At 33.1% G+C, this 8204-nt stretch overlaps 1 protein-coding gene across 3 annotated transcripts in view; it reads right to left on the minus strand.

Annotated features, from left to right (window-relative positions):
- LOC108754948 (calcitonin receptor-like) overlaps window positions 1-8204 on the minus strand; it is a 112896-nt gene that overhangs the window by 100167 nt on the left and 4525 nt on the right. The gene's annotated exons all lie outside the window — the stretch shown is intronic.

Below are 8204 nucleotides of genomic sequence, written 5' to 3' on the forward strand. Positions count from 1 at the left end.
ATTTTTTATTTCACTTTAAATTATAAATATAGGATATACAATAAAAATGACTTTATGCTAAGCGAAGCACCTAATGACGCCAGGCTGAAGTGATAAATGTAGCGCGATATATACGATCTGCGGAAAAAAAGCGGCCGCATTACGTAATCGTCATGTATGTGTGTATGTGTTTGTGGTTTCATGTATTTATTTTGAGAGAAACGCAAATTGACTTTGGGTCGAATATTTCTTTTCAAATTCGATATGCGGAACGAAAATGATCTCTGTTCTAATTTCTACCTCAGTTACCATCGAATCGATATTTTCGCGTCCAATTTTACGCCTCCACAACTATTCACGTTTGTCCCAGTCCCTATATATCTACGTCAGGACAAATCGATTCAATTTCCATTCTATTGAGATCAGCAGGTGGTAGAGAGCTTTTCTGCAGAAAGAAACTAATCTTAAGTCTTCGATGAAACCATTTTACGCGATCTACCGCGAAGGTCAGAAACGCGATTGATGGTTCTCGCCATCGTTGATTGGTAAGAGACTGATCGCTTTTCGCAACTCTGGCAACGAGCCAATTATTTGGAGCTTATTGAAGTCGCGGATGGCACGACATAAATTTTAATCAATAAAAAGCACTCTTCCAGAATCTAACAAAATGCTGAAAGAAGATTGTGTATCAATGTAAAATATGATGTGCCATCTTTATGAAATAAATCAACCATTATGAAAACAACGGCATCATGCTATATAACGTAATATATAAAAATAATAACATAATATTAACAAAAATATATAAAATATATAAAAAAACATAAAAGTAATTTAAAAAATCTATTCATTAAGTTTATGCAAGCTTTCAAACGGTTAAGAAATCGTCACAATGGTTGTAAAAGAAATTCAAGTATATTATTTGTATTTTTATAGAGAAGAAATTTTTAAACATTTTATAGTATCTAAAATGCAGTGAATTTTTCGGAGTATGTCCATCCATCGTGTCGTACATGTTGTTATTACATATTCTATTCGTGTTTCCAAGCGTTCAGTAGTTTTGATTTCGTCGTGTACCAAAGCACGAGAAACTGTGGCTTTTCGCACGTTATCTGGAGTCCGGCCAACTCCTACGCATTAACGATCCACGACTTTCGACACGAATCTATCTCTAACTGACATATCCTGTATCCGTACAACTACGCGTATCCGAATAAGATCATGCAAGAACCGACTAATAGACTGTAGCGCTCGTGGAGTTTGCTCATCGCGTTTGATGCAATCATCGTGAAGCCCTGAAATTCCCTTTATCCAATCATTATTGAATTACCAGTCATTGAACTTTTGATTAATTGCGGACAACAAAACAGCAAAACGTGGCGCAATCCCTTTAATTGCTGAAGCATTAAAAATTTAAATTATCCTACCACATATTAATCATTATATTATCAAAGAGAAGTTTAGGAATATAAATCCATTATGTTTTCGACATATTAAATTAAGTGACTTTGTATTCACTGCGCTTATGCTTTGAATTGTTATACATGTACGTTTCGAAAATATAAATCTGAATTGCATGGACTGTCATAAATACACACACATACACACACAAGTTTTCGTGTTATTTCGAAAAACATTGCTGTCTCGACTGTCTATCTCGCCTGATATTTCTAGCTTTTCTTCTGCAAGTTATGTATACGCGTCTCTTTGCGCAAAATTATAGGTTGAAATCGAGTCAGCGGATACGCGGACCAAAAAGAATCTCTTTCAAAATGGAGAATTCCATAAGGAATTCACAGGAAGCATTTTTATTTTCGAATCCTTTCCACCTGATAACCCAGTTTGCGAATTTTACGGTGGAAACGATCACGCCACGCATCTGGCCGCGTGTATCTGTGAAAATAGAATTTACGACGATGGCAGTTAGCCAACAAATCATTCCAGCCTAAGCGCGTGGTCCAGTATCGATCTCCCTTGCTAAGTCCATGGACATGTAAACACACAAATTAAATTAGACGTGCCGTTAAATTGCTTGAAAGCTTGCGAACGAAGTCGAAAGGATCGCAAGACGAGCTATTTTTGTAATCGCCACGGTCGGCGTCGTTAATACAGTTTGCCATTCATGGAACATTTGGATATGAGTCGAATATATGGCGCTCGATTATCCCTATTTAATCCTTGTAGAATACACACCTTTCGGGAAATTTTGAAAAAAACACACACCATGGAATGGTAAAATGGAATCTGGAAGACTTACTGTAACTTTGGTTCAGATTAATATTTTTTAGATTCTCTTTTTTTTTTATTTTAAAGATTTGGGGATATAGGCTGTAATGTCAAAAAGTTTTATATTATTAAGTTATAAAATAAAACTGTCCGTTCTGTTTTTTTCCTTGTACGGAGCAAGCAAAATTTTAATTGGGGAGATGCATTTTATATATTCCAGAGTTAATCACAGTGTCACTGATAGTCACACCATTTTGCCAGGCTACCATCGTAACACGAATGCTACATGTTATCGTTTGCTAAAAGTATCGAGAAATTTATTTACAAAGTGTTCTAGAGGCAACGGATATGCTTTTCAACAAAGTGCAACAAAGTGCAACAAAGTAAAAAAAAAACGGCGATCATTTACGTGCACTGATAGTAGCGACGTTATTTGATCCTCAGAAAAGTTAGGAGGTTTTAGCGAATTGAGCTTCAAGAGCGTCAATGGATAACGCATTATCCAGCCCATATTGGATTATCCAACCAAAGGTTTAGTTTAAACTGATCAATCTTGATTTAAATTTAATCCAATTCCTATAGTTGAATTGCCGTAATATTTATGATTAAGAAAACTAGCTACAAATTGTCGGGTCCCTACAATCAAATCGTCAAGGAAGATCAGTCGAATTGGAGTGTCAGTGACGACGACAACATTCGATGTGTATCTCTATTCAGAACGTTCTATAACAATACACTACGAAAGCTAGTGTAGTTCGAACGTACATGGCTAACCGCGTTGCAACGAGATCCCTTGAATGACAATTACTAACGGAAGCCCTTCGGCACTTTGCTGTTAGAGTTATTCACTAACTCCCATTCCGCAATTCACACTGCCAATGTTTCGAGGAAAGACGTCTTTCGTTTGTCGCGAATATTCATCGAGGAAACAGCGACGCCATTAATACATCTCGCTAACATAAATATCTGCTTATCACGAATTCAAATAGACGCGGTATGGCACATGATTGTTGCTTCAGAAGCTATATTGATAGCTAAGCCAAAATATTAATTTTAGCTTTTCTATGTCAGAAATTGTGCAAATTACACAAGCAAATTGCTTGAGTTAGAGAAATTGTTCGCATTACGTAACACATACTTGCGATAATTAAAATATTCCATCTAAAATATAAATTCCAGAAAGAAACAATGTCTGTATGTTTCTTATTATATATAATAGTATAACAGAAACACACAAATCATTATAATAATCATTATCGTATTAATGCTTACAATAATGAAAAATTTTGTCCTAACATATATAATGCAATAGCATCTTCTTTATATACAAAATATTTCCGTTTGAATATTTCAAAATAGTGATAAGTGATAAGTAAAATAAAGATAAAATATATTCCTTTTTAAAATGTATAGCACAAGAGCACAAGTTCCAAATATGATATTACACGTGGTTGTTGTTTCAAAAGTAACATCGTTCATGGCTACATAGAAATTTTAATTTCTGCATTCCTACGTCAGAAATTGTGCAAAATGTATGAGCAGATTGTTTAAGTTAGAGAAATTGTTCATTTTTACGTAGCACACATTCACGGTAATTAAAATATTCCAGTTAAAATAAAATACCAGAGAGAAATAAAATGTCTTCGTGCTTTTTTTCACATGCTAGATTAAAAACAATCATTACAATAACGACTATCGTATTAATGCTTACAATAATAAAAAAATTTTGTCGCAAAATATACAATGTAATAGCATTGTATATTTTGCGCTTTTTTTTGTGTACAAAATATGTTTGTATATTTTAAAATATTAAAATTCGTATAAAAAATAAAGAAAATATTCCACTTTTTAAAGCAGGAAAAAAAGAAACCGAGTTAATTCTGCTTTGATAAATTCACAATAATAATTAGGTAACAACATAATGACATATAATGCACTGTTCGATAAAAAAAAGACTTTTTCAAACACTGGAATAAGACGAGTTATTTCTTATAATTTTTTAGATACTGAATACGAATCACAATTTTAAAAAATTATTAAGAATTTAGATCGGCAATTTAATTTATAGAAAAGGCTGTTTTTATATGTATATTTTGTCATATTATAACTACGCGATACGTGACGTACTAGGAAAGTTCTATTTCAATCAAAATTTACCAGAACTTTCAGCCTTCAAAAGGATTTTTTTAGTATCTGCTATAGTTAATAAAATATTCATAGTTAAATATGGGATCTATTACGGAAGAGCTGTGAATTCAATCATTGATGATTTAACAAATAGCTTTCAACTATATTTATTTAAACTCTTTTTTAATATAAATCCAATGTCAAAATCGGCAAATTCAAAATTATAAACTCAATATAACGGATGCCAAAACTTGAGAATCATCTAAATTGTTGCAAAATATATAGATGTCATAAATTTGTTTATAATTTTGTGAATTTGACATCAGCAGCTTAAAAACCTTTACGTTCAATTAAACATAATTGAAAGCTATTTGATAAATTGTCAATGATCTAATTTACTTTTCCACAATAAACTCTATATTTAACTATAAATATCTTATTAATCATCAAGCCGATACTAAAAAATCTTTTGAGGATTGAAAATCTTAACAACATAATACTTAATTGCAATAAAACTTCTTGAACATGTTTTTTTTGTAAAATAAATTGCAAATTTCTCAAAATTTTGATGGAACAATTTGAAAATCAGATTCGTGTTCAGCGTCTAAGAAACTACAAGAAATGAGTTCTGGTGTCTTTTTGTTGAATAATAAATAGATAATAATAATTACGATAATAATAAGATAATAATAGATAAAAATTAGGTAAAATATATAATATAATAATAATCCGATTGATAATCAATAAAGATTGAAACGTGACTGTTTAAAATAAGTATAAATAAGTATATATATACATATATATGATACGAGAAAATGATAAATGTATTTCACGCTCTTGTACGATACATTTCGGGCCGTAAAGAAAATTTCACTAGAGCTATTCGACTGGATTGATACGATTCGCGTGCAAATACATATTCAAAGTACAAACGTATCATGTCTATGCACCGTTGTATACAAGTATCATACGGCAATCATATCAGAACTCAATTTGTGTGGTATGCTGTCTCCTACATATTTACTCTACATCAACTCCATTCGGGCTAAATTCTAGCTAGACACATATCAGGGAATACACAAAAGCCACGCTGTGAGAAACATACTATTTGGTATAAACTATAGTAATATTGATCATAATACAAATGTATGGTATGATTTATACTGTACGTAATATTAATTGTTGCCGTATAAGAGTTGCCGTTTTCACGGAAAAGAAAACATGTTGAATTACGGATTAAAAATTAATTACAAAAATGATTCGTACGACGCGGTCATTCGATTAATGTGCTCTTCGATATATTTCATTACATATACTGTCAAAATCATTTAACGTAATTTAAAAAAGCATTCATGCAATTCGACATCGATATGAAATGACAGTGAATATTTTATGTAATGTATTAAACTGTCGAATTTGTTTCACGCAAATATTTATTTTTTTTTTTATAAACAAGAGATAATGTCTTCGAAAATCTATTTCAAAAATCTTAGAAAATATATTTTTGAATAATTATTACATCTACATGTAAATGTTTTATAAAAAAAAAAAAACATTTTAATATATCGCAAAGAGCATGTTGCGAAACTAAATATGAAAAGCAAAACCAGGCTAAATCTAACCAGGAATAAGTAAATATGCAAATATTATGTGTACAAGTCAAATATGCAAAATTATGCACTTATAAGTGAAGTATGAAAAACTATCATTCAACATACAGAGTTAAAAAAAAACGTATACTTGAAACGCATTTGTATTTATTCATTACCTTTGTCACACGAAAATGAATACAAATAAATATTCATCAGTATATTCAATACTATATTGCAGCAGGGAGAAACGATAGAAGTTGTATTTTATTATATTTAAAAAACGATTTAAAAAAGAAACATAAAGCTTTTGTTTAGTTCATGGAAATATGGTCAAAAATGTTACGTTGCGTACCAAGTTAATTATATCTTGAAAAAAGAAATGAAACGACACGTGGAAATTATAGTTTTATCATTCTCTCTATACATTGTATCAGAATTATGCGCGATAACGTATTTTCGATTGTCACTTCGATATTCTTCGACGTATGCAACTATCACACGAGCTACCGAGCAATATTAGGTTTTTCGCTTTTACGACCCGTGCTACAGGGTATAATGTTCATTTATATAGGTATATACGTGAGCGAACGTACGTTCGCGAAGAGCGAAGACCGAAGAGGAGGCCGAGAAGGAAGGTCACTCGATAATGCTCTTGACGACGTGGCCATTAACCGTGCAGAGCAGAAGAGGGATGAGAGACGAGGAACGAGGTATAGAGAAGCATGTATTCCCTTACGCTCGCTCGGATGCACGCCCTGTAAGGTATCAGACGTCCTACATCGATCACATCATCGGTCGAAGGTCCTTCCGATACACGCGATAGGCCCATCGATATAAATGGATTTCAGCTAGTCGCGCACACGACATTACGACGAAAAAGTAGTCGAGACGAGACGAGACGGCGACGACGGCGATGGCGATGACGGTGAAAATCTTGAGGGAGCTTGATCTCGCTTTCCGCTTTTGTTCATTCTGTTTTTGTCCATTGTCGAGAGATAAATGGTAGTCTATCTTTCTCTGCACGTCTCTTCTTCTTTCTCTTTCTCTCCCGCGAACATAAACCGTACGCGCGCACATGTAAGCATATGTCATAGCGCGCGTAAAGCGTCGATCGTAAAATATGAGCGACCATATTTTACCTATCTTGCGAAGACATTACAAACGCAATTGCGCGGAACTACTCCAACACCTCTGGAATGTTTCATATGCAAATATATAGTGCTGATACTTTTGGCCAAAGGTCATCGTTTAAAACATCGATCTATGTTCACGCAAGCGAATGGAAATATATCGGACAAATATTTGGACAATATTTGCGTATGATATGAAATATAGCAATAAATTTATTGATTGTTTAAAATACATTTTTGCTAAATCAAAAAGTCATGGTCAAATCGTTTTTTATTAATATATGTAAATATATCCACGCAAATGTCAGAAACATAAAAAATACTGCAAGAGTGTAAAACAAGAAAGTGCTCGCATCTTATTATAGAACTTTTTCACAAATTGAATCATGAATATAAAATCAGATTTCTGTCATTTCATTATAGCACCAAAGCAAATTATCAATTAAAAAAATATCACTTTAAACAATGTAATGTTATCTAATACGTTTAGAATTTCAATATTATCTAATTAGATTTGCTTGTTTAATTTACCGCGTGATGCGTTCTATTCAATTACCGGCAATAAATTGATTTCCCGTTAACTATTCATTGAATATTCATCGCAACAAGAAATACGTCGTAGAAATATCAAAGAAATTGCTCGTCAATTATTCATGCCAAATAATGACATATAATATTACAATTGAATTGAATATAAAATTGCAATCCATCTTAACGCTGACATGTTTGTTACCGGTAAGATGAATTGTAACCTTACATCTCATTCAAACATAATATTATTCGTCTCTGAGTCCGTCGAATTAAAAATTATCCTGTGTTAAGGCAACTAACCCAAAAATGTGATATTATTATTACCTATTATTATTACCGTTCTGATGAAACCAAATTAAAAACGCGCGTACTGTTAACGACCCTGATAATTCACCCTCCCTATATCCTCTCTCTCTCTCTCTCTCTCTCTCCCCCCCCCCTCTCTCTCTCTCTTTCTCTATCCCGGTCTCTGTCTCTCTGAGCGATAGTTCATCGTTAGACAAATTTATCGAGTTAAGACGCGACATATAGTGCTCTTCGAGCACCTAACTGCATCGTAAATTAGACGAAAATGCTACCGCTTTCGCGCACTCTCCCCCCCCCCCCCCCCCCCCCCCCT

The sequence above is a fragment of the Trachymyrmex septentrionalis genome, unplaced genomic scaffold (genome assembly GCF_001594115.1).
Source record: "Trachymyrmex septentrionalis isolate Tsep2-gDNA-1 unplaced genomic scaffold, Tsep1.0 scaffold83, whole genome shotgun sequence".
Classification (NCBI taxonomy): Eukaryota; Metazoa; Arthropoda; class Insecta; order Hymenoptera; family Formicidae; genus Trachymyrmex; species Trachymyrmex septentrionalis.